Here is a 23,217-nt window from a genome sequence, read left to right on the forward strand (position 1 = left end):
AAAATAATGGAAATAGCAAAAGATGAGGTGAAACCAAGAAAAGTAAAATTGCAGTGCAGGTAACTCCTAACTATGACATTCTGTAAACTTACTTTTAGTTATCAAAGACCAATACCTGTATCTCTTTGTAGCATGGCAATACCTTGGGGCACTTCTCCCAAAAAAAGTACTCATCTAATGATTAAAGGAAGCTGAACTCCCTTCTGAAATAATAGATTATTACAGAAAATGTTCCATGCAGCTGCAACTATTCATCGTGCTCAACAAGGATACTGCTGAAATAAATTGGCTAAACAATTAACTACAGGCGAAGACACTGATTACCATCCTGACAGTTTCCTAGTGGATAAAGGACGCCAACAAAAGGTGGTGAGACAAAGGAACACTGTGTACATCCGTGGGTTATGCCCCGCCCGCGCACCTCAAACAATGTGGTGGAGTCAGCATCATGTTTATCGTGGCTGTCTCTTCATTCCCATTGGCCTCTCTTCGCTTGCCTTTCTCTGTTCATATCTAGGTTGCTCTCGAATACCTCTTGCCACCAACACTCAATGTGCAATCTTGAGTGACATACATGTGTCTAATCTAACACCAATACGTCAGATTCATTGGTTGGAAGATGATACTCCATTGGACTGGAGTCAGAAAAGTAAGTTATTAGTACTGTGCTAAAATGTGTAGGAAGTGTGTGTCACCTGATGTGGGAATACAATCGAAGTCAGGCTTTTCGTATGAAATGATCTGTGTAAATTCAAAATTTTGAGAGTCCATATTTTGGATTTTTTTTTTTTTGGCAAACCAATATTTTGGCAATGTGTTTTCACCTGAAACCCACCCTTGTGCCGGAATCAGTTGTGTTCACCCATCTGCGTGAACCTTCCTTCTGCATTTACCCCTTCTTCCATAAGGCCCACCATTACTTTCTTAATCAAACGCTCAACAAAACCAAAATTCCCAAGAGGAAGTTCTTATTAGAAAGCATAATAAACATCATCATCTGCAGTGATCCCAGCAGCTAGGCTCTGCCATAGTTCCCTGATCAAGCCCTCATGGAAATATTTGACACTTCCACAGACAAAACAATCTATAGTTTTTCCCAGAGTGCCACCTGTTTACAGCTCCTCCTCCACACTGTGTCTCGAGCTCTGGGCTACTCCTGCCATTGACAAAGTGAAGCCCAATCTTGTCCATCTGCCTCTGCTGGTGAAGAAAATAGTAGGGTATGGATATTCTAGCCTCTTGCCAACTACATATAACTGCTCTCTCCTCTGCCCTACATCATAACAGATCTTCATACTTGTAGTCATTTGTCTACTTCCTTTGAAGCCTCCCTTGTCCTCTCCGTAATACCTTAGAACCTTGTGAACCTATCAGTTCCACCTCCCTGGCTGATGACAACACTGCAGCATTTGTCTCAGGCAAGATCCATAAAAGTAGGATATTTCTATTAACTACGCACTGAAATGTCTCCAGAAAATTCTCTCTCCTTTCTAAATTCTCATTCCCTCATTACCTTCTGAATTTATATATTGCACACCAAGATTTATCCAGTGCAAGCATTACAATAATTGTGGGTTTCAAAAGTGCCCACCATATGCTCATCATGCATTTTCAGATTTCAGGCATTACTCAGTAATTCCAAGTGCCTGCCTACATTTAATTAGAGCATCTTTAAATTTAGACCATTGCTAGCGCAGGTGTTTTAAAGAGTTATGAATTAATTTTTATGTATTTTTAATAATGAGTTTATGTAGAAAATGAAATAACGGAGAAAAATAATGCACACATTTGAAAATGTGACTTCGAAGAATGGCCACCAATGATAATGAAATGTACTAATTAATGATTAATACATATGAAATGTTGAAAAAGAATTAGATTAATGCAGTAGTATGTTGTATTAAGGTTTATGAAGCATGATTTAGCTTTATAAATTACAGGCCTTAACTTAGCGACTGTCTTGGCCTATTTTGCCAGGCCTCATGTAGAAGCTGTATTTCTTAGCATCTAATAAAAATGCTGACCAAGTGAATTAAGCTGTGAAATGTCTATTATATTGTTTAAATGTGCTTAACGGAAGCTTTTCGGGAGAACAGACTGCTAGGAGATGATGTTCTTGCTACTGCAACATTTTATGTGTAATGTGTGTGGGACTGACTTTCCCAGGACAAGAACAATGAAGATACTGACTAGAGTAGAAGCTGCAACAATATTGTTACCTGACAAGCCGGATGATGAGAACATCGTAAGGTGAACCAATCAATAGTATGTGAACAGAGAAATATTAAAATTCATAGATTCGGTATAGAAATATTATTGGACAAAGTGTGAACATATGATTAATTGACAAATAGGAAATTAGGGGATAGTTTAAGTGACTTTGATATTACAACACCACAGAGGGAAAAGGACAGCAGAGACTTTAGGAGAGGGAGACAGTTTAGATAATTCATTCCGACATCCTGAGATACTTTCCTGACTGAGACCTGATGCCTTGCTGTTTGACTGATGTCCTGAGGATAAAGACTGATTCTGCTTGCTGACCCATACCGATGCTTGATGAACTTCTCTGCTGAATTTCATGTATTTCATTACGGTGACACAGCTGACTTTGCTAGTGATTGCACCATAACTTGAGAATGTGTTGTAGTTCAAGCTCTGATTAGATTGCATTTCTAACACCGCTTTGGACAACCAGTTTTCTTTTTGTATGTGTTTCATTTGATATTGAGATCAACCTACATGACCTTAGCATTGCTAACATAGGGAAACAAATTTTCAAAACTTTTACTAAAGGTGTGGTTATTGATGAATGAGAGGTCATGGTGCGTGACAATTACTGACTCCATTGATTATTGTGTATTGATTGTTGATTAGGTACTGGAGCTATGGTAAGAACTTCTTAATTGCGAGTCCAAAGGTTCATCAACCTATTCGCGTCCCCTTGTAATTATACTTATTAAGGTCTGACGCGCTAACACCATCACTCAGCAATTCTTCCTGCAAGTTTAAATTTAATTAGAGCATTTTAAATTTGAAACCTCACTCAGTAACCCTTACTAGTGCTTAGATTTAATAAGAGCATTTTAAATTTGCACCATCACACAGTAATCCTAGCCGCGTGTTTAGATTTAAGTAGGGCATTTTTAAACTTGCCTTAACACAGCTATGTTAGCTGTGTGCTTAGTTTTAATTAAGGAATGTTTACATTTCCACCGCCACTCAGTAACTCAAACTGTGTGCTTAGATTTAATAAGAACATGTCAGAATTTGCACCTTCACACAGTGTTCCTAGGTACCTGCTTGGATTTCACAAAGCCATGTTCAAATTTGCAGCGTCAGACAGTAACCCTAGCTGCGAGCTTAGATTTAATGAGAGCATGTTTAAATTTGCAGTGTCACACGGTTAGGTTAGCTGTGGGCTTAGATTTAAATAGGACATTTTTAAATTTGCACCGACACTCAGTATTCCTACAAGGAAACTTAGCTTTACAGCAGGTTTAAACGTCCATCCTCACACAGTAATCCTAACTGCGTGCTTACATTTAATTAGAGCATGTGTAAATTTGCAACGTTAGTAAGTAATGTTAACTGTGTTTTCGGATTCCCCCCATCACCCCTCACAACTAAAGTATTGGTTTATTGATTACACTGGACTCCTGTAACACAAACATATGGATACTGAAACAAACATTTCCAATGTACCCTGTAAAAGGATCGTGGAGGGCGTGCTACCTACGCCACAACTCCTTAAACAAACATTGGAACCAGGAACTGGGCAGAATTTCTGCTGTAATTAATCAAATATGTACAGGCTTCTGAAGTCAAACGGGAAGATGGCAAATAGAAACCAGGATGTGGCCTCCGTGTGCCACGGTGTTCAGATATCCCCTGAAAAACAGGCCCAATGAGGCAACAATCTTTAGACACACCATTCAAGGTAACTTCTAAGACAATGAACAACACTCCCATCCACTGAAAGAACCTGCTTGCACCAGGGCAGTGACCACTACAGCTTGTGCAACAAGTGATGCTACCTTAATTGTCCAGATAATGAGTGCGGCACTGGCGGACGAGAATTGGGTCCAAGTCAATCACATTGCACCACTCACAACAGCTCCTTTGACCACGTGTTCTTTTACGTACACTTACGTGCCTTTGTTTTTCAGCAACGTATGTCCAACTGCCTATTAGTAAATGGCACAGTGTGATTTAAAATTTTGAAGCTTACACTTCAAGAATTTTCGATTCAAGTAAGGACACGGAGGGGAAGATTATGCTTCTCTTTCTTTATTTGCCTTTTAACCCCTTCTGTGCCGCGGACGTAGTGGTTACGTCCCGCGGCACAGTGCTGCTGTGTCGAGGACGTAACCACTACGTCCTCGGCACACAGCCCAGAGGGAGCGCTCTCGCTCCCTCTGTGTGCTTCCCTCCCACCCCCCAAAGTCGGGGATGGAAGGGGAAGCCCTTCCCCTTCCACCCCCGACCCCCCCCCCCCCCATAATGACGTCAGCGCGCGATTGCGCGCTGACTTCATTATGGGTTCCTCGCCGCACAGGAAGCCATTTGCTTCCTGTGCGGCGACGAGAGAAGAGGTGAGTTCCTCTTCCCGGTGGGTGGGGGGTTGGGGCTAAAGAGGCACCGGGGAAAAGGAAAGGCTTTTCCTTTTCCCCGGTGTCTCTTTGAGCATTCCTGCTGCCCGATCGCATTGCGATCGGGCAGCAGGAATGCCCACTAGACACCAGGGATTTGTTTTCTTCATTGTTTTTTACGGTTTTTGGCACGCGGGGAGCGGCCCCTTGGGCAAGGGTCGCTCCCCTTTAGGGGGGCAATTACTATGGCCATTTCTGCCCCCCTTGGGGGCAGATTGGCTACTTTTCAGCCAGATCTGCCCCCAAGGGGGGCAGAAAACACTAGATCACCAGGGATTATTATTTTTTTTTGCATTTATGTGTTGGGGGTGCCCCCTTGGGCAAGGGGCGCCCCCCCCAAGGGGGCAGAGAACTATTGGCCTTTTCTGCCCCCCTTGGGGGCAGATCGGCCTATTTTTTTTAGGTCCATCTGCCCCCAAGGGGGGCAGAAGCCACTTAGGCACCAGGGATTGTGTGTGTAGTAGATGGGGGGGCGCCCCCTTGGGCAAGGGTCGCTCCCCTTTGGGGGGCATGTCTTTTCGGGCCATTTCTGCCCCCCTTGAGGGCAGATTGGCTACTTTTTAGCCAGATCTGCCCCCAAGGGGGGCAGAAAACACTAGATCCCCAGGGTTTTTTATTTTTATGTGTATTTATGTGGGGGGGGTGCCCCCTTGGGCAAGGGGCGCCCCCCCCAAGGGGGCAGAGAACTGTTGGCCTTTCCTGCCCCCCTTGGGGGCAAATCGGCCTATTTTTTTTAGGTCCATCTGCCCCCAAGGGGGGCAGAAGCCACTTAGGCACCAGGGATTGTGTGTGTAGTGGATGGGGGGGCGCCCCCTTGGGCAAGGGTCGCTCCCCTTTGGGGGGCATGTCTTTTAGGGCCATTTCTGCCCCCCTTGAGGGCAGATCAGCCTATTATTTTTAGGCTGGTCTGCCCCCAAGGGGGGCAGAAACTACTAGAACGCCAGGGATTTTTTTTTATTTGTTTATTTTTGTGGGGGGGCGTCCCCTTGGTCACGGGGCGCCCCCCCAAGGGGGGCATTGACCTGTTGCCCATTTCTACACCCCCTGGGGGCAGATGAGCCTATTTTCTTAGGCCCACCTGCCCCCAAGGGGGGCAGAAGCCACTTAGACACCAGGGATAGTGTGTGTGTGTGTGTGTGTGTTAGTGGATGGGTGGGCCTTGGGCAAGGGTCGCCCCCCACTTTGGGGGCACATGTACCCAGGCCATTTCTGCACCCCTTGGAGACAGATCAGCCTATTATTTTTAGGCTGGTCTGCCCCCAAGGGGGGCAGAAACTACTAGAACGCCAGGGATTTTTTTTTTATTTGTTTATTTTTGTGGGGGGGCGTCCCCTTGGTCACGGGGCGCCCCCCCCAAGGGGGGCATTGACCTGTTGCCCATTTCTACACCCCCTGGGGGCAGATGGGCCTATTTTCTTAGGCCCACCTGCCCCCAAGGGGGGCAGAAGCCACTTAGACACCAGGGATAGTGTGTGTGTGTGTGTGTGTGTTAGTGGATGGGTGGGGCCTTGGGCAAGGGTCGCCCCCCACTTTGGGGGCACATGTACCCAGGCCATTTCTGCACCCCTTGGAGACAGATCAGCCTATTATTTTTAGGCTGGTCTGCCCCCAAGGGGGGCAGAAACTACTAGAACGCCAGGGATTTTTTTTTTATTTGTTTATTTTTGTGGGGGGGCGTCCCCTTGGTCACGGGGCGCCCCCCCAAGGGGGGCATTGACCTGTTGCCCATTTTTACACCCCCTGGGGGCAGATGGGCCTATTTTCTTAGGCCCACCTGCCCCCAAGGGGGGCAGAAGCCACTTAGACACCAGGGATAGTGTGTGTGTGTGTGTGTGTGTGTGTGTGTTAGTGGATGGGTGGGGCCTTGGGCAAGGGTCGCCCCCCACTTTGGGGGCACATGTACCCAGGCCATTTCTGCACCCCTTGGAGACAGATCAGCCTATTATTTTTAGGCTGGTCTGCCCCCAAGGGGGGCAGAAACTACTAGAACGCCAGGGATTTTTTTTTTATTTGTTTATTTTTGTGGGGGGGCGTCCCCTTGGTCACGGGGCGCCCCCCCAAGGGGGGCATTGACCTGTTGCCCATTTCTACACCCCCTGGGGGCAGATGGGCCTATTTTCTTAGGCCCACCTGCCCCCAAGGGGGGCAGAAGCCACTTAGACACCAGGGATAGTGTGTGTGTGTGTGTGTGTGTGTGTGTGTGTGTGTGTGTGTGTGTGTGTGTGTGTGTGTGTGTGTGTGTGTGTTAGTGGATGGGTGGGGCCTTGGGCAAGGGTCGCCCCCCACTTTGGGGGCACATGTACCCAGGCCATTTCTGCACCCCTTGGAGACAGATCAGCCTATTATTTTTAGGCTGGTCTTCCCCCAAGGGGGGCAGAAACTACTAGAACGCCAGGGATTTTTTTTTTATTTGTTTATTTTTGTGGGGGGGCGTCCCCTTGGTCACGGGGCGCCCCCCCAAGGGGGGCATTGACCTGTTGCCCATTTCTACACCCCCTGGGGGCAGATGGGCCTATTTTCTTAGGCCCACCTGCCCCCAAGGGGGGCAGAAGCCACTTAGACACCAGGGATAGTGTATGTGTGTGTGTGTTAGTGGATGGGTGGGGCCTTGGGCAAGGGTCGCCCCCCACTTTGGGGGCACATGTACCCAGGCCATTTCTGCACCCCTTGGAGAGGCTGGTCTGCCCCCAAGGGGGGCAGAAACTACTAGAACGCCAGGGATTTTTTTGTATTTGTTTATTTTTGTGGGGGTCGTCCCCTTGGTCACGGGGCGCCCCCCCAAGGGGGGCATTGACCTGTTGCCCATTTCTACACCCCCTGGGGGCAGATGGGCCTATTTTCTTAGGCCCACCTGCCCCCAAGGGGGGCAGAAGCCACTTAGACACCAGGGATAGCGTGTGTGTGTGTGTGTGTGTGTGTGTGTGTGTGTGTTAGTGGATGGGTGGGGCCTTGGGCAAGGGTCGCCCCCCACTTTGGGGGCACATGTACCCAGGCCATTTCTGCACCCCTTGGAGACAGATCAGCCTATTATTTTTAGGCTGGTCTGCCCCCAAGGGGGGCAGAAACTACTAGAACGCCAGGGATTTTTTTTTATTTGTTTATTTTTGTGGGGGGGCGTCCCCTTGGTCACGGGGCGCCCCCCCCAATGGGGGCATTGACCTGTTGCCCATTTCTACACCCCCTGGGGGCAGATGGGCCTATTTTCTTAGGCCCACCTGCCCCCAAGGGGGGCAGAAGCCACTTAGACACCAGGGATAGTGTGTGTGTGTGTGTGTGTGTGTGTGTGTGTGTGTGTGTGTGTTAGTGGATGGGTGGGGCCTTGGGCAAGGGTCGCCCCCCACTTTGGGGGCACATGTACCCAGGCCATTTCTGCACCCCTTGGAGACAGATCAGCCTATTATTTTTAGGCTGGTCTGCCCCCAAGGGGGGCAGAAACTACTAGAACGCCAGGGATTTTTTTTTATTTGTTTATTTTTGTGGGGGGGGCGTCCCCTTGGTCACCGGGCGCCCCCCCAAGGGGGGCATTGACCTGTTGCCCATTTCTACACCCACTGGGGGCAGATGGGCCTATTTTCTTAGGCCCACCTGCCCCCAAGGGGGGCAGAAGCCACTTAGACACCAGGGATAGTGTGTGTGTGTGTGTGTTAGTGGATGGGTGGGGCCTTGGGCAAGGGTCGCCCCCCACTTTGGGGGCACATGTACCCAGGCCATTTCTGCACCCCTTGGAGACAGATCAGCCTATAATTTTTAGGCTGGTCTGCCCCCAAGGGGGGCAGAAACTACTAGAACGCCAGGGTTTTTTTTTTATTTGTTTTTTTTTGTGGGGGGGCGTCCCCTTGGTCACGGGGCGCCCCCCCCAAGGGGGGCATTGACCTGTTGCCCATTTCTACACCCCCTGGGGGCAGATGGGCCTATTTTCTTAGGCCCACCTGCCCCCAAGGGGGGCAGAAGCCACTTAGACACCAGGGATAGTGTGTGTGTGTGTGTGTGTGTGTGTGTGTTAGTGGATGGGTGGGGCCTTGGGCAAGGGTCGCCCCCCACTTTGGGGGCACATGTACCCAGGCCATTTCTGCACCCCTTGGAGACAGATCAGCCTATTATTTTTAGGCTGGTCTGCCCCCAAGGGGGGCAGAAACTACTAGAACGCCAGGGATTTTTTTTTTATTTGTTTATTTTTGTGGGGGGGCGTCCCCTTGGTCACGGGGCGCCCCCCCAAGGGGGGCATTGACCTGTTGCCCATTTCTACACCCCCTGGGGGCAGATGGGCCTATTTTCTTAGGCCCACCTGCCCCCAAGGGGGGCAGAAGCCACTTAGACACCAGGGATAGTGTGTGTGTGTGTGTGTGTGTGTGTGTGTGTGTGTGTGTGTGTGTGTGTGTGTGTGTAGTGGATGGGTGGGGCCTTGGGCAAGGGTCGCCCCCCCACTTTGGGGGCACATGTACCCAGGCCATTTCTGCACCCCTTGGAGACAGATCAGCCTATTATTTTTAGGCTGGTCTGCCCCCAAGGGGGGCTGAAACTACTAGAACGCCAGGGATTTTTTTTTTATTTGTTTATTTTTGTGGGGGGGCGTCCCCTTGGTCACGGGGCGCCCCCCCAAGGGGGGCATTGACCTGTTGCCCATTTCTACACCCCCTGGGGGCAGATGGGCCTATTTTCTTAGGCCCACCTGCCCCCAAGGGGGGCAGAAGCCACTTAGACACCAGGGATAGTGTGTGTGTGTGTGTGTGTGTGTGTGTGTGTGTGTGTGTGTTAGTGGATGGGTGGGGCCTTGGGCAAGGGTCGCCCCCCACTTTGGGGGCACATGTACCCAGGCCATTTCTGCACCCCTTGGAGACAGATCAGCCTATTATTTTTAGGCTGGTCTGCCCCCAAGGGGGGCAGAAACTACTAGAACGCCAGGGATTTTTTTTTTATTTGTTTATTTTTGTGGGGGGGCGTCCCCTTGGTCACGGGGCGCCCCCCCAAGGGGGGCATTGACCTGTTGCCCATTTCTACACCCCCTGGGGGCAGATGGGCCTATTTTCTTAGGCCCACCTGCCCCCAAGGGGGGCAGAAGCCACTTAGACACCAGGGATAGTGTATGTGTGTGTGTGTTAGTGGATGGGTGGGGCCTTGGGCAAGGGTCGCCCCCCACTTTGGGGGCACATGTACCCAGGCCATTTCTGCACCCCTTGGAGACAGATCAGCCTATTATTTTTAGGCTGGTCTGCCCCCAAGGGGGGCAGAAACTACTAGAACGCCAGGGATTTTTTTTTTATTTGTTTATTTTTGTGGGGGGGCGTCCCCTTGGTCACGGGGCGCCCCCCCAAGGGGGGCATTGACCTGTTGCCCATTTCTACACCCCCTGGGGGCAGATGGGCCTATTTTCTTAGGCCCACCTGCCCCCAAGGGGGGCAGAAGCCACTTAGACACCAGGGATAGTGTGTGTGTGTGTGTGTGTGTGTGTGTGTGTGTGTGTTAGTGGATGGGTGGGGCCTTGGGCAAGGGTCGCCCCCCACTTTGGGGGCACATGTACCCAGGCCATTTCTGCACCCCTTGGAGACAGATCAGCCTATTATTTTTAGGCTGGTCTGCCCCCAAGGGGGGCAGAAACTACTAGAACGCCAGGGATTTTTTTTTATTTGTTTATTTTTGTGGGGGAGCGTCCCCTTGGTCACGGGGCGCCCCCCCCAATGGGGGCATTGACCTGTTGCCCATTTCTACACCCCCTGGGGGCAGATGGGCCTATTTTCTTAGGCCCACCTGCCCCCAAGGGGGGCAGAAGCCACTTAGACACCAGGGATAGTGTGTGTGTGTGTGTGTGTTAGTGGATGGGTGGGGCCTTGGGCAAGGGTCGCCCCCCACTTTGGGGGCACATGTACCCAGGCCATTTCTGCACCCCTTGGAGACAGATCAGCCTATTATTTTTAGGCTGGTCTGCCCCCAAGGGGGGCAGAAACTACTAGAACGCCAGGGATTTTTTTTTATTTGTTTATTTTTGTGGGGGGGGGGCGTCCCCTTGGTCACCGGGCGCCCCCCCAAGGGGGGCATTGACCTGTTGCCCATTTCTACACCCACTGGGGGCAGATGGGCCTATTTTCTTAGGCCCACCTGCCCCCAAGGGGGGCAGAAGCCACTTAGACACCAGGGATAGTGTGTATGTGTGTGTGTGTGTTAGTGGATGGGTGGGGCCTTGGGCAAGGGTCGCCCCCCACTTTGGGGGCACATGTACCCAGGCCATTTCTGCACCCCTTGGAGACAGATCAGCCTATAATTTTTAGGCTGGTCTACCCCCAAGGGGGGCAGAAACTACTAGAACGCCAGGGTTTTTTTTTTATTTGTTTTTTTTTGTGGGGGGGCGTCCCCTTGGTCACGGGGCGCCCCCCCAAGGGGGGCATTGACCTGTTGCCCATTTCTACACCCCCTGGGGGCAGATGGGCCTATTTTCTTAGGCCCACCTGCCCCCAAGGGGGGCAGAAGCCACTTAGGCACCAGGGATAGTGTTGTGTGTGTTTTTTGTTTTTTGTTGCTTTTTTTTTTTAGGGCTGTCCCCTTTGGCAAGGGTCGCTCTCCATGGGGACACACTACTAAAGGTATTTTCTGGCTTCCTTGGGGTAGACAGGTCTATTTTATTAGTAGGCCCATCTGCCCCATGGCAGAATCCACTTAGGCACCAATTTCTAAATGTTTGATGGTGGGGTGTTTGTCAACTGAAGAAGTCTTTGCATTTGTGATAAAAAATGTTTTCCTCCTTTTTGTTCTAGTTCAAAACTTTTGCTTTATTTGCTGTGGCTCCTTGCGGTTTTGGCGGTGGTTGACCTGCAGTTTGCACAGTTGCATGTTTTAGGTAAGTAAAAACAATTTACTCCAAAGGAGTATTGTTGCCATGCATGAATGACATGTTTGTAGGGGGTGTACTAAATGCAGGATTGTGTGTGAAATTGTCCTTAGGTTTGTGCACAATGATATTTGTTTTGTCTTATTTCTAATTTCCCTTTCTTTCTTTATTTTTAGTGGGATATCATTGGTGATTGCTGTGTAGTTGCTGGTGAATCAAGCTTTTTCAGGCAAGTGAGCGGTATAGTTTTTGAGTTTACAACTCTTACTAACAAAGCTACACTTTGTCACTTGTCTTACACAGTGCTGGTTGTTGGTGGTGAATTTGTCCAGTTAATTTTAGCAGGAGATATCATGGCTAGCCGCAGGATGACCGCTCAGCAGGTGGTTGGTATGCTTTTTGAGTCACAGTCTGATCAAGACTATGAGACAGACTCTGCATCTGAGGCAGAGGAGGAAGTCAGAGATTCTGGCAGTGATGTTTCTCTTGGAGGGGAATCTTCTGATGATGAAGCCACACTCAGTGCAGATGAAGGGCCTGTTGTAGAGGAGGACATTGATGTGCCAATAGTGCAGCAACCTGGGGCTGAAAGGTTTCCCGTTATAAGACCTGATGTCTGGGTTGCCCCAAACATGCAGCAGCCAGATTTGCCTGCCTTTACTGGTCTCCCGGGGTGTAACGCCAATACAGAGAACTTTATGCCTATCAATTTCTTTGAGTTATTCATGGATGATGTGTTTTTGGAAGAGATTGTTGAGCAGACTAATTTGTATGCAGAGCAGCATTTGAGGGACAACGCTGCTAGACTTAGGCCACACTCTAGAGCTGCCCAGTGGATTCCCACTAATTTGGAGGAGTTAAAAAAGTTTTGGGGTTAGACTTTTTTGATGGGGTTGATAAGGAAGCCGTCACTGGCTTCTTATTGGTCTACTAGTCCCTTGATGGCAACAGCTATATTTCCAGCGACCATGAGTCGTAATCGGTATTTGCTTCTTCTTAGGATGCTGCATTTTGTTGACAATGCATTAGCCTTGCCACGAGATCACCCAGATTCTGACCGTCTTTTTAAGATTAGGCCTGTCCTTGATCATTTTGTAGATCGGTTTTCGGAGGTCTATGTTCCAGGCAAAGAGTTAAGTGTGGACGAGTCTTTGGTCCTCTTCAAGGGTCGTTTGGTTTTTAGGCAGTACATTCCTAGCAAAAGGGCACGATATGGAATTAAATTGTATATGCTGTCTGAAAGTAGGACAGGATATGTGTATAGTTTCCGTGTGTACACTGGTAGGGATTCCAATATTGACCCCCCTGGTTGTCCTCCCACTTTTGGAGTTACTGAGAAAATTGTGTGGGATCTTGGTAGACGACTGTTCAACAAAGGTCACCATTTGTATGTAGATAACTTCTACACTGGTGTGCAATTGTTCAAGGAATTGTTTAGAGTGGACACAGTTGCTTGTGGCACAATCCGTTCTAACCGGAAAGGCTATCCAAGGGAGCTTGTCTGTAAAAAACTTGAGAGAGGACAGTGCTGTGCCTTGCGGAACGAGGAGCTGCTAGCTTTGAAATTTTCAGATAAGAGGGATGTCTACATGCTAAGTACCATCCATGATGAGAGTACTTCCCCTGTGACTGTTTGGGGCCAGGTTGCTGAAGTGCGCAAACCTGTGTGCATTTTAGATTATAATAAGCACATTGGAGGTGTAGATAGAGTTGACCAGAGGTTGGAACCTTATACTGCTATTCGTAAGTCTTACGTTTGGTATAAGAAGTTAGCACTTCACCTCTTCCACTTAGCAACCTTCAATGCTTTTATTGTGTTTAGGGATAGGTCTCCAGAGTCAAAGATGACTTTTGTGAAATTTCAGGAGTCAGTGATAGAGAGCCTTATTGTGGTGGAACAGGCCAGAGTTCCTAGAGAAGCAGTGGTGGAGGATGTGGCTAGATTGAAAGATCGCCACTTTGCTGAGCACATTCCTCCCACACCCAAAAAAGACTTTCCAGCTAAGAAATGTAGAGTGTGTTTTCGAAGAGGTATCCGGAGGGAGTCTCGAATGTACTGCCCGGATTGTCCTTCCAAGCCTGGGCTGTGTGTCGGTGCTTGTTTTAAGAATTACCACACCCAGAAGAATTTCTGGGAACAACCATGAGTGTAAACTCATGTCTGTTTTGTATTTTCATGTGTTTAGTTTCATGGTTAGCATTTCTGTCATGTTCTTAGTTAGAGCTTTTGTGTTTGTAGTTTTGTAATTCTTTCTACTTAGTTAGGGGTTCCTCTGTTAAAAAAAAAAATGATGCCATTGTGGGTGGAGTGGGGCTTGGCTGAGAGAGTACATATTGACTTGCTGTTGGCTACTGCAACACACTGCCAGCCAAACACCAGTCCACACACTCCCATCAGCTGGTGTGATTGTTGTATCAGGCACGTGGGCGTATGTAAGTGATGGGCCCTTGAGTGGCGCTGTCTGTCGATGTGAGTGTTGTAATGTGCTGGGCCCGTGGCTGGCGGTGTGAATGGCCTTGTGTGTGTCATGTATGAAAGTTGTGTGAATGGACTGTAAAGCGGTTGGTGCCTTGTCGCGGCTTTACAGCTCACGAGCTGTGAGTCATTGGTTCAGTTTTTTGCCTTTCAGTTACTAACAGTGCATTTCATTTTTGTGAAAGCTCTTGTTAGTAAAATTTGATCCACTGAACCATCACTCACCCTCGTGCCAAATCCAACCAGTATGTGTGGTAAAAATGACAAAACCTGCTCCGCTGTAATCAGGCGTCGCAGCACACCTGTGACACGCTAGGTGCCTCAGGTGGGACCCCGATGATGAAACATGCCACCAACTTTGTTGGTGGGTGAGGGGTCTTTTTCACATAACCTAACTGTGTTTCTTTTCAAAATTTTAGTGTTTGGCACATCACGGACGTATGTGGGCACATCAAAACGATATATTACAAAACTACCTGTGTTTGGGGGGGAGAGGGCACCTATGTTTTTGGTCCTGTGTGCGGCCTTCATCTAGGGAAACCTACCAAACCCAGACATTTTATAAAACTAGACACCCCAAGGAGTCCAGGGAGGTGTGGCTTGCGTGGTTCCCCCAACATTTTCTTACCCAGACTCCTCTGTAAACCTCAATGTGCTTAAAAAAAGCATATTTTCCTGACTTTTCTTCGTAGGATCACCACTCCAGCACAAAATTCCTACTCCCCAGTGTTCCCCTCAGCCTCCCAAGTAAAATGACACCTCACTTATGTGGGTCCCCAAAGCAGAGTCAGTCTAAAGATGTATAAAAGAATATGTCCTTATAAACTTGCTGTGCTATCCCCTCTATCTCTACAAGTTTTGGGCCTTATTCTGTTGCAGACACCTGGCCCACCCACACAAGTGAGGTATCATTTTTATCGGGAGACTTGGGGGAACGCTGGGTGGAAGGAAATTTGTGGCTCCACTCAGATTCCAGAACTTTCTGTCACCGAAATGTGTGGAGAATGTGTTTTTTTAGAAAGAATTTGAGGTTTGCAAAGGATTCTGGGTAACATAACCTGGTCCGAGCCACACAAGTCACCCCATCTTGGATTCCCCTAGGTCTCTAGTTTTCAGAAATGCACAGGTTTGGTAGGTTACCCTAGGTGCCGGCTGAGCTAGAGGCCAAAATCTACAGGTAGGCACTGTTTTCAATGAAAAAATGTGATGTGTCCACGTTGCGCTTTGGGGCGTTTCCTGTCGCGGGCGCTAGGCCTACCCACACAAGTGAGGTATCATTTTTATCGGGAGACGTGGGGGAACGCTGGGTGGAAGGAAATTCGTGGCTCCTCTCAGATTCCAGAACTTTCTGCCACAGAAATGTGAGGAACATGTGTTTTTTTAGCCAAATTTTGAGGTTTGCAAAGGATTCTGGGTAACAGAACCTGGTCCGAGCCACACAAGTCACACCATCTTGGATTTCCCTAGGTCTCTAGTTTTCAGAAATGCACAGGTTTGGTAGGTTTCCCTAGGTGGCGGCTGAGCTACAGGCCAAAATCTACAGGTAGGCACTTTGCAAAAAACACCTCTGTTTTCCTTCACCTATTTGGCTGTGTCCACGTTGCGCTTTGGGGCGTTTCCTGTCGCGGGCGCTAGGCCTACCCACACAAGTGAGGTATCATTTTTATCGGGAGACGTGGGGGAACGCTGGGTGGAAGGAAATTCGTGGCTCCTCTCAGATTCCAGAACTTTCTGCCACAGAAATGTGAGGAACATGTGTTTTTTTAGCCAAATTTTGAGGTTTGCAAAGGATTCTGGGTAACAGAACCTGGTCCGAGCCACACAAGTCACCCCATCTTGGATTCCCCTAGGTCTCTAGTTTTCAGAAATGCACAGGTTTGGTAGGTTTCCCTAGGTGGCGGCTGAGCTACAGGCCAAAATCTACAGGTAGGCACTTTGCAAAAAACACCTCTGTTTTCCTTCCCCAATTTGGCTGTGTCCACGTTGCGCTTTGGGGCGTTTCCTGTCGCGGGCGCTAGGCCTACCCACACAAGTGAGGTATCATTTTTATCGGGAGACATAGGGGAACGCTGGGGGGAAGGAAATTCGTGGCTCCTCTCAGATTCCAGAACTTTCTGCCACAGAAATGTGAGGAACATGTGTTTTTTTAGCCAAATTTTGAGGTTTGCAAAGGATTCTGGGTAACAGAACCTGGTCCGAGCCACACAAGTCACCCCATCTTGGATTCCCTTAGGTCTCTAGTTTTCAGAAATGCACAGGTTTGGTAGGTTTCCCTAGGTGGCAGCTGAGCTACAGGCCAAAATCTACAGGTAGGCACTTTGCAAAAAACACCTCTGTTTTCCTTCACCAATTTGGCTGTGTCCACGTTGCGCTTTAGGCTGTTTCCTGTCGCGGGCGCAAGGCCTACCCACACAAGTGAGGTATCATTTTTATCGGGAGACGTGGGGGAACGCTGGGTGGAAGGAAATTCGTGGCTCCTCTCAGATTCCAGAACTTTCTGCCACAGAAATGTGAGGAACATGTGTTTTTTTAGCCACATTTTGAGGTTTGCAAAGGATTCTGGGTAACAGAACCTGGTCCGAGCCACACAAGTCACCCCATCTTGGATTCCCCTAGGTCTCTAGTTTTCAGAAATGCACAGGTTTGGTAGGTTTCCCTAGGTGGCGGCTGAGCTACAGGCCAAAATCTACAGGTAGACACTTTGCAAAAAACACCTCTGTTTTCCTTCACCAATTTGGCTGTGTCCACGTTGCGCTTTGGGGCGTTTCCTGTCGCGGGCGCTAGGCCTACCCACACAAGTGAGGTATCATTTTTATCGTGAGACATGGGGGAACGCTGTGTGGAAGGAAATTCGTGGCTCCTCTCAGATTCCAGAACTTTCTGCCACAGAAATGTGAGGAACATGTGTTTTTTTAGCCAAATTTTGAGGTTTGCAAAGGATTCTGGGTAACAGAACCTGGTCCAAGCCACACAAGTCACCCCATCTTGGATTCCCCTAGGTCTCTAGTTTTCAGAAATGCACAGGTTTGGTAGGTTTCCCTAGGTGGCGGCTGAGCTACAGGCCAAAATCTACAGGTAGGCACTTTGCAAAAAACACCTCTGTTTTCCTTCACCAACTTGGCTGTGTCCACGTTGCGCTTTGGGGCGTTTCCTGTCGCGGGCGCTAGGCCTACCCACACAAGTGAGGTATCATTTTTATCGGGAGACGTGGGGGAACGCTGGGTGGAAGGAAATTCGTGGCTCCTCTCAGATTCCAGAACTTTCTGCCACAGAAATGTGAGGAACATGTGTTTTTTTAGCCAAATTTGGAGGTTTGCAAAGGATTCTGGGTAACAGAACCTGGTCCGAGCCACACAAGTCACCCCATCTTGGATTCCCCTAGGTCTCTAGTTTTCAGAAATGCACAGGTTTGGTAGGTTTCCCTAGGTGGCGGCTGAGCTACAGGCCAAAATCTACAGGTAGGCACTTTGCAAAAAACACCTCTGTTTTCCTTCCCCAATTTGGCTGTGTCCACGTTGCGCTTTGGGGCGTTTCCTGTCGCGGGCGCTAGGCCTACCCACACAAGTGAGGTATCATTTTTATTGGGAGACGTAGGGGAACGCTAGGGGGAAGGAAATTCGTGGCTCCTCTCAGATTCCAGAACTTTCTGCCACAGAAATGTGAGGAACATGTGTTTTTTTTGCCAAATTTTGAGGTTTGCAAAGGATTCTGGGTAACAGAACCTGGTCCGAGCCACACAAGTCACCCCATCTTGGATTCCCCTAGGTCTCTAGTTTTCAGAAATGCACAGGTTTGGTAGGTTTCCCTAGGTGGCGGCTGAGCTACAGGCCAAAATCTACAGGTAGGCACTTTGCAAAAAACACCTCTGTTTTCCTTCACCAATTTGGCTGTGTCCACGTTGCGCTTTGGGGCGTTTCCTGTCGCGGGCGCTAGGCCTACCAACACAAGTGAGGTATCATTTTTATCGGGAGACGTGGGGGAACTCTGGGTGGAAGGAAATTCGTGGCTCCTCTCAGATTCCAGAACTTTCTGCCACAGAAATGTGAGGAACATGTGTTTTTTTAGCCACATTTTGAGGTTTGCAAAGGATTCTGGGTAACAGAACCTGGTCCAAGCCACACAAGTCACCCCATCGTGGATTCCCCTAGGTCTCTAGTTTTCAGAAATGCACAGGTTTGGTAGGTTTCCCTAGGTGGCGGCTGAGCTACAGGCCAAAATCTACAGGTAGGCACTTTGCAAAAAACACCTCTGTTTTCCTTCACCAATTTGGCTGTGTCCACGTTGCGCTTTGGGGCGTTTCCTGTCGCGGGCGCTAGGCCTACCCACACAAGTGAGGTATCATTTTTATCGGGAGACGTGGGGGAACGCTGGGTGGAAGGAAATTCGTGGCTCCTCTCAGATTCCAGAACTTTCTGCCACAGAAATGTGAGGAACATGTGTTTTTTTAGCCAAATTTTGAGGTTTGCAAAGGATTCTGGGTAACAGAACCTGGTCCGAGCCACACAAGTCACCCCATCTTGGATTCCCCTAGGTCTCTAGTTTTCAGAAATGCACAGGTTTGGTAGGTTTCCCTAGGTGGCGGCTGAGCTACAGGCCAAAATCTACAGGTAGGCACTTTGCAAAAAACACCTCTGTTTTCCTTCCCCAATTTGGCTGTGTCCACGTTGCGCTTTGGGGCGTTTCCTGTCGCGGGCGCTAGGCCTACCCACACAAGTGAGGTATCATTTTTATTGGGAGACGTAGGGGAACGCTGGGGGGAAGGAAATTCGTGGCTCCTCTCAGATTCCAGAACTTTCTGCCACAGAAATGTGAGGAACATGTGTTTTTTTTGCCAAATTTTGAGGTTTGCAAAGGATTCTGGGTAACAGAACCTGGTCCGAGCCACACAAGTCACCCCATCTTGGATTCCCCTAGGTCTCTAGTTTTCAGAAATGCACAGGTTTGGTAGGTTTCCCTAGGTGGCGGCTGAGCTACAGGCCAAAATCTACAGGTAGGCACTTTGCAAAAAACACCTCTGTTTTCCTTCACCAATTTGGCTGTGTCCACGTTGCGCTTTGGGGCGTTTCCTGTCGCGGGCGCTAGGCCTACCAACACAAGTGAGGTATCATTTTTATCGGGAGACGTGGGGGAACGCTGGGTGGAAGGAAATTCGTGGCTCCTCTCAGATTCCAGAACTTTCTGCCACAGAAATGTGAGGAACATGTGTTTTTTTAGCCACATTTTGAGGTTTGCAAAGGATTCTGGGTAACAGAACCTGGTCCGAGCCACACAAGTCACCCCATCTTGGATTCCCCTAGGTCTCTAGTTTTCAGAAATGCACAGGTTTGGTAGGTTTCCCTAGGTGGCGGCTGAGCTACAGGCCAAAATCTACAGGTAGGCACTTTGCAAAAAACACCTCTGTTTTCCTTCACCAATTTGGCTGTGTCCACGTTGCGCTTGGGGGCGTTTCCTGTCGCGGGCGCTAGGCCTACCCACACAAGTGAGGTATCATTTTTATCGGGAGACGTGGGGGAACGCTGGGTGGAAGGAAAATCGTGGCTCCTCTCAGATTCCAGAACTTTCTGCCACAGAAATGTGAGGAACATGTGTTTTTTTAGCCAAATTTTGAGGTTTGCAAAGGATTCTGGGTAACAGAACCTGGTCCGAGCCACACAAGTCACCCCATCTTGGATTCCCCTAGGTCTCTAGTTTTCAGAAATGCACAGGTTTGGTAGGTTTCCCTAGGTGGCGGCTGAGCTACAGGCCAAAATCTACAGGTAGGCACTTTGCAAAAAACACCTCTGTTTTCCTTCACCAATTTGGCTGTGTCCACGTTGCGCTTTGGGGCGTATCCTGTCGCGGGCGCTAGGCCTACCCACACAAGTGAGGTATAATTTTTATCGGGAGACGTGGGGGAACGCTGGGTGGAAGGAAATTCGTGGCTCCTCTCAGATTCCAGAACTTTCTGCCACAGAAATGTGAGGAACATGTGTTTTTTTAGCCAAATTTTGAGGTTTGCAAAGGATTCTGGGTAACAGAACCTGGTCCGAGCCACACAAGTCACCCCATCTTGGATTCCCCTAGGTCTCTAGTTTTCAGAAATGCACAGGTTTGGTAGGTTTCCCTAGGTGGCGGCTGAGCTACAGGCCAAAATCTACAGGTAGGCACTTTGCAAAAAACACCTCTGTTTTCCTTCACCAATTTGGCTGTGTCCACGTTGCGCTTTGGGGCGTTTCCTGTCGCGGGCGCTAGGCCTACCCACACAAGTGAGGTATCATTTTTATCGGGAGACGTGGGGGAACGCTGGGTGGAAGGAAATTCGTGGCTCCTCTCAGATTCCAGAACTTTCTGCCACAGAAATGTGAGGAACATGTGTTTTTTTAGCCACATTTTGAGGTTTGCAAAGGATTCTGGGTAACAGAACCTGGTCCGAGCCACACAAGTCACCCCATCTTGGATTCCCCTAGGTCTCTAGTTTTCAGAAATGCACAGGTTTGGTAGGTTTCCCTAGGTGGCGGCTGAGCTACAGGCCAAAATCTACAGGTAGGCACTTTGCAAAAAACACCTCTGTTTTCCTTCACCAATTTGGCTGTGTCCACGTTGCGCTTTGGGGCGTTTCCTGTCGCGGGCGCTAGGCCTACCCACACACATGAGGTATAATTTTTATCGGGAGACGTGGGGGAACGCTGGGTGGAAGGAAATTCGTGGCTCCTCTCAGATTCCAGAACTTTCTGCCACAGAAATGTGAGGAACATGTGTTTTTTTAGCCAAATTTTGAGGTTTGCAAAGGATTCTGGGTAACAGAACCTGGTCCGAGCCACACAAGTCACCCCATCTTAGATTCCCCTAGGTCTCTAGTTTTCAGAAATGCACAGGTTTGGTAGGTTTCCCTAGGTGGCGGCTGAGCTACAGGCCAAAATCTACAGGTAGGCACTTTGCAAAAAACACCTCTGTTTTCCTTCACCAATTTGGCTGTGTCCACGTTGCGCTTTGGGGCGTTTCCTGTCGCGGGCGCTAGGCCTACCCACACAAGTGAGGTATCTTTTTTATCGGGAGACGTGGGGGAACGCTGGGTGGAAGGAAATTCGTGGCTCCTCTCAGATTCCAGAACTTTCTGCCACAGAAATGTGAGGAACATGTGTTTTTTTAGCCACATTTTGAGGTTTGCAAAGGATTCTGGGTAACAGAACCTGGTCCGAGCCACACAAGTCACCCCATCTTGGATTCCCCTAGGTCTCTAGTTTTCAGAAATGCACAGGTTTGGTAGGTTTCCCTAGGTGGCGGCTGAGCTACAGGCCAAAATCTACAGGTAGACACTTTGCAAAAAACACCTCTGTTTTCCTTCACCAATTTGGCTGTGTCCACGTTGCGCTTTGGGGCGTTTCCTGTCGCGGGCGCTAGGCCTACCCACACAAGTGAGGTATCATTTTTATCGTGAGACATGGGGGAACGCTGTGTGGAAGGAAATTCGTGGCTCCTCTCAGATTCCAGAACTTTCTGCCACAGAAATGTGAGGAACATGTGTTTTTTTAGCCAAATTTTGAGGTTTGCAAAGGATTCTGGGTAACAGAACCTGGTCCGAGCCACACAAGTCACCCCATCTTGGATTCCCCTAGGTCTCTAGTTTTCAGAAATGCACAGGTTTGGTAGGTTTCCCTAGGTGGCGGCTGAGCTACAGGCCAAAATCTACAGGTAGGCACTTTGCAAAAAACACCTCTGTTTTCCTTCACCAACTTGGCTGTGTCCACGTTGCGCTTTGGGGCGTTTCCTGTCGCGGGCGCTAGGCCTACCCACACAAGTGAGGTATCATTTTTATCGGGAGACGTGGGGGAACGCTGGGTGGAAGGAAATTCGTGGCTCCTCTCAGATTCCAGAACTTTCTGCCACAGAAATGTGAGGAACATGTGTTTTTTTAGCCAAATTTGGAGGTTTGCAAAGGATTCTGGGTAACAGAACCTGGTCCGAGCCACACAAGTCACCCCATCTTGGATTCCCCTAGGTCTCTAGTTTTCAGAAATGCACAGGTTTGGTAGGTTTCCCTAGGTGGCGGCTGAGCTACAGGCCAAAATCTACAGGTAGGCACTTTGCAAAAAACACCTCTGTTTTCCTTCCCCAATTTGGCTGTGTCCACGTTGCGCTTTGGGGCGTTTCCTGTCGCGGGCGCTAGGCCTACCCACACAAGTGAGGTATCATTTTTATTGGGAGACGTAGGGGAACGCTAGGGGGAAGGAAATTCGTGGCTCCTCTCAGATTCCAGAACTTTCTGCCACAGAAATGTGAGGAACATGTGTTTTTTTTGCCAAATTTTGAGGTTTGCAAAGGATTCTGGGTAACAGAACCTGGTCCGAGCCACACAAGTCACCCCATCTTGGATTCCCCTAGGTCTCTAGTTTTCAGAAATGCACAGGTTTGGTAGGTTTCCCTAGGTGGCGGCTGAGCTACAGGCCAAAATCTACAGGTAGGCACTTTGCAAAAAACACCTCTGTTTTCCTTCACCAATTTGGCTGTGTCCACGTTGCGCTTTGGGGCGTTTCCTGTCGCGGGCGCTAGGCCTACCAACACAAGTGAGGTATCATTTTTATCGGGAGACGTGGGGGAACTCTGGGTGGAAGGAAATTCGTGGCTCCTCTCAGATTCCAGAACTTTCTGCCACAGAAATGTGAGGAACATGTGTTTTTTTAGCCACATTTGGAGGTTTGCAAAGGATTCTGGGTAACAGAACCTGGTCCAAGCCACACAAGTCACCCCATCGTGGATTCCCCTAGGTCTCTAGTTTTCAGAAATGCACAGGTTTGGTAGGTTTCCCTAGGTGGCGGCTGAGCTACAGGCCAAAATCTACAGGTAGGCACTTTGCAAAAAACACCTCTGTTTTCCTTCACCAATTTGGCTGTGTCCACGTTGCGCTTTGGGGCGTTTCCTGTCGCGGGCGCTAGGCCTACCCACACAAGTGAGGTATCATTTTTATCGGGAGACGTGGGGGAACGCTGGGTGGAAGGAAATTCGTGGCTCCTCTCAGATTCCAGAACTTTCTGCCACAGAAATGTGAGGAACATGTGTTTTTTTAGCCAAATTTTGAGGTTTGCAAAGGATTCTGGGTAACAGAACCTGGTCCGAGCCACACAAGTCACCCCATCTTGGATTCCCCTAGGTCTCTAGTTTTCAGAAATGCACAGGTTTGGTAGGTTTCCCTAGGTGGCGGCTGAGCTACAGGCCAAAATCTACAGGTAGGCACTTTGCAAAAAACACCTCTGTTTTCCTTCCCCAATTTGGCTGTGTCCACGTTGCGCTTT

General features: G+C 49.0%; 1 protein-coding gene across 2 annotated transcripts in view; it reads right to left on the bottom strand.

Annotated features, from left to right (window-relative positions):
- The window catches only part of LOC138261027 (metalloproteinase inhibitor 1-like), a 74,597-nt gene that overhangs the window by 42,506 nt on the left and 8,874 nt on the right, over positions 1 to 23,217 (bottom strand). The window lies entirely within an intron of this gene.

Source organism: Pleurodeles waltl, chromosome 10, assembly GCF_031143425.1.
Source record: "Pleurodeles waltl isolate 20211129_DDA chromosome 10, aPleWal1.hap1.20221129, whole genome shotgun sequence".
Taxonomy (NCBI): Eukaryota; Metazoa; Chordata; class Amphibia; order Caudata; family Salamandridae; genus Pleurodeles; species Pleurodeles waltl.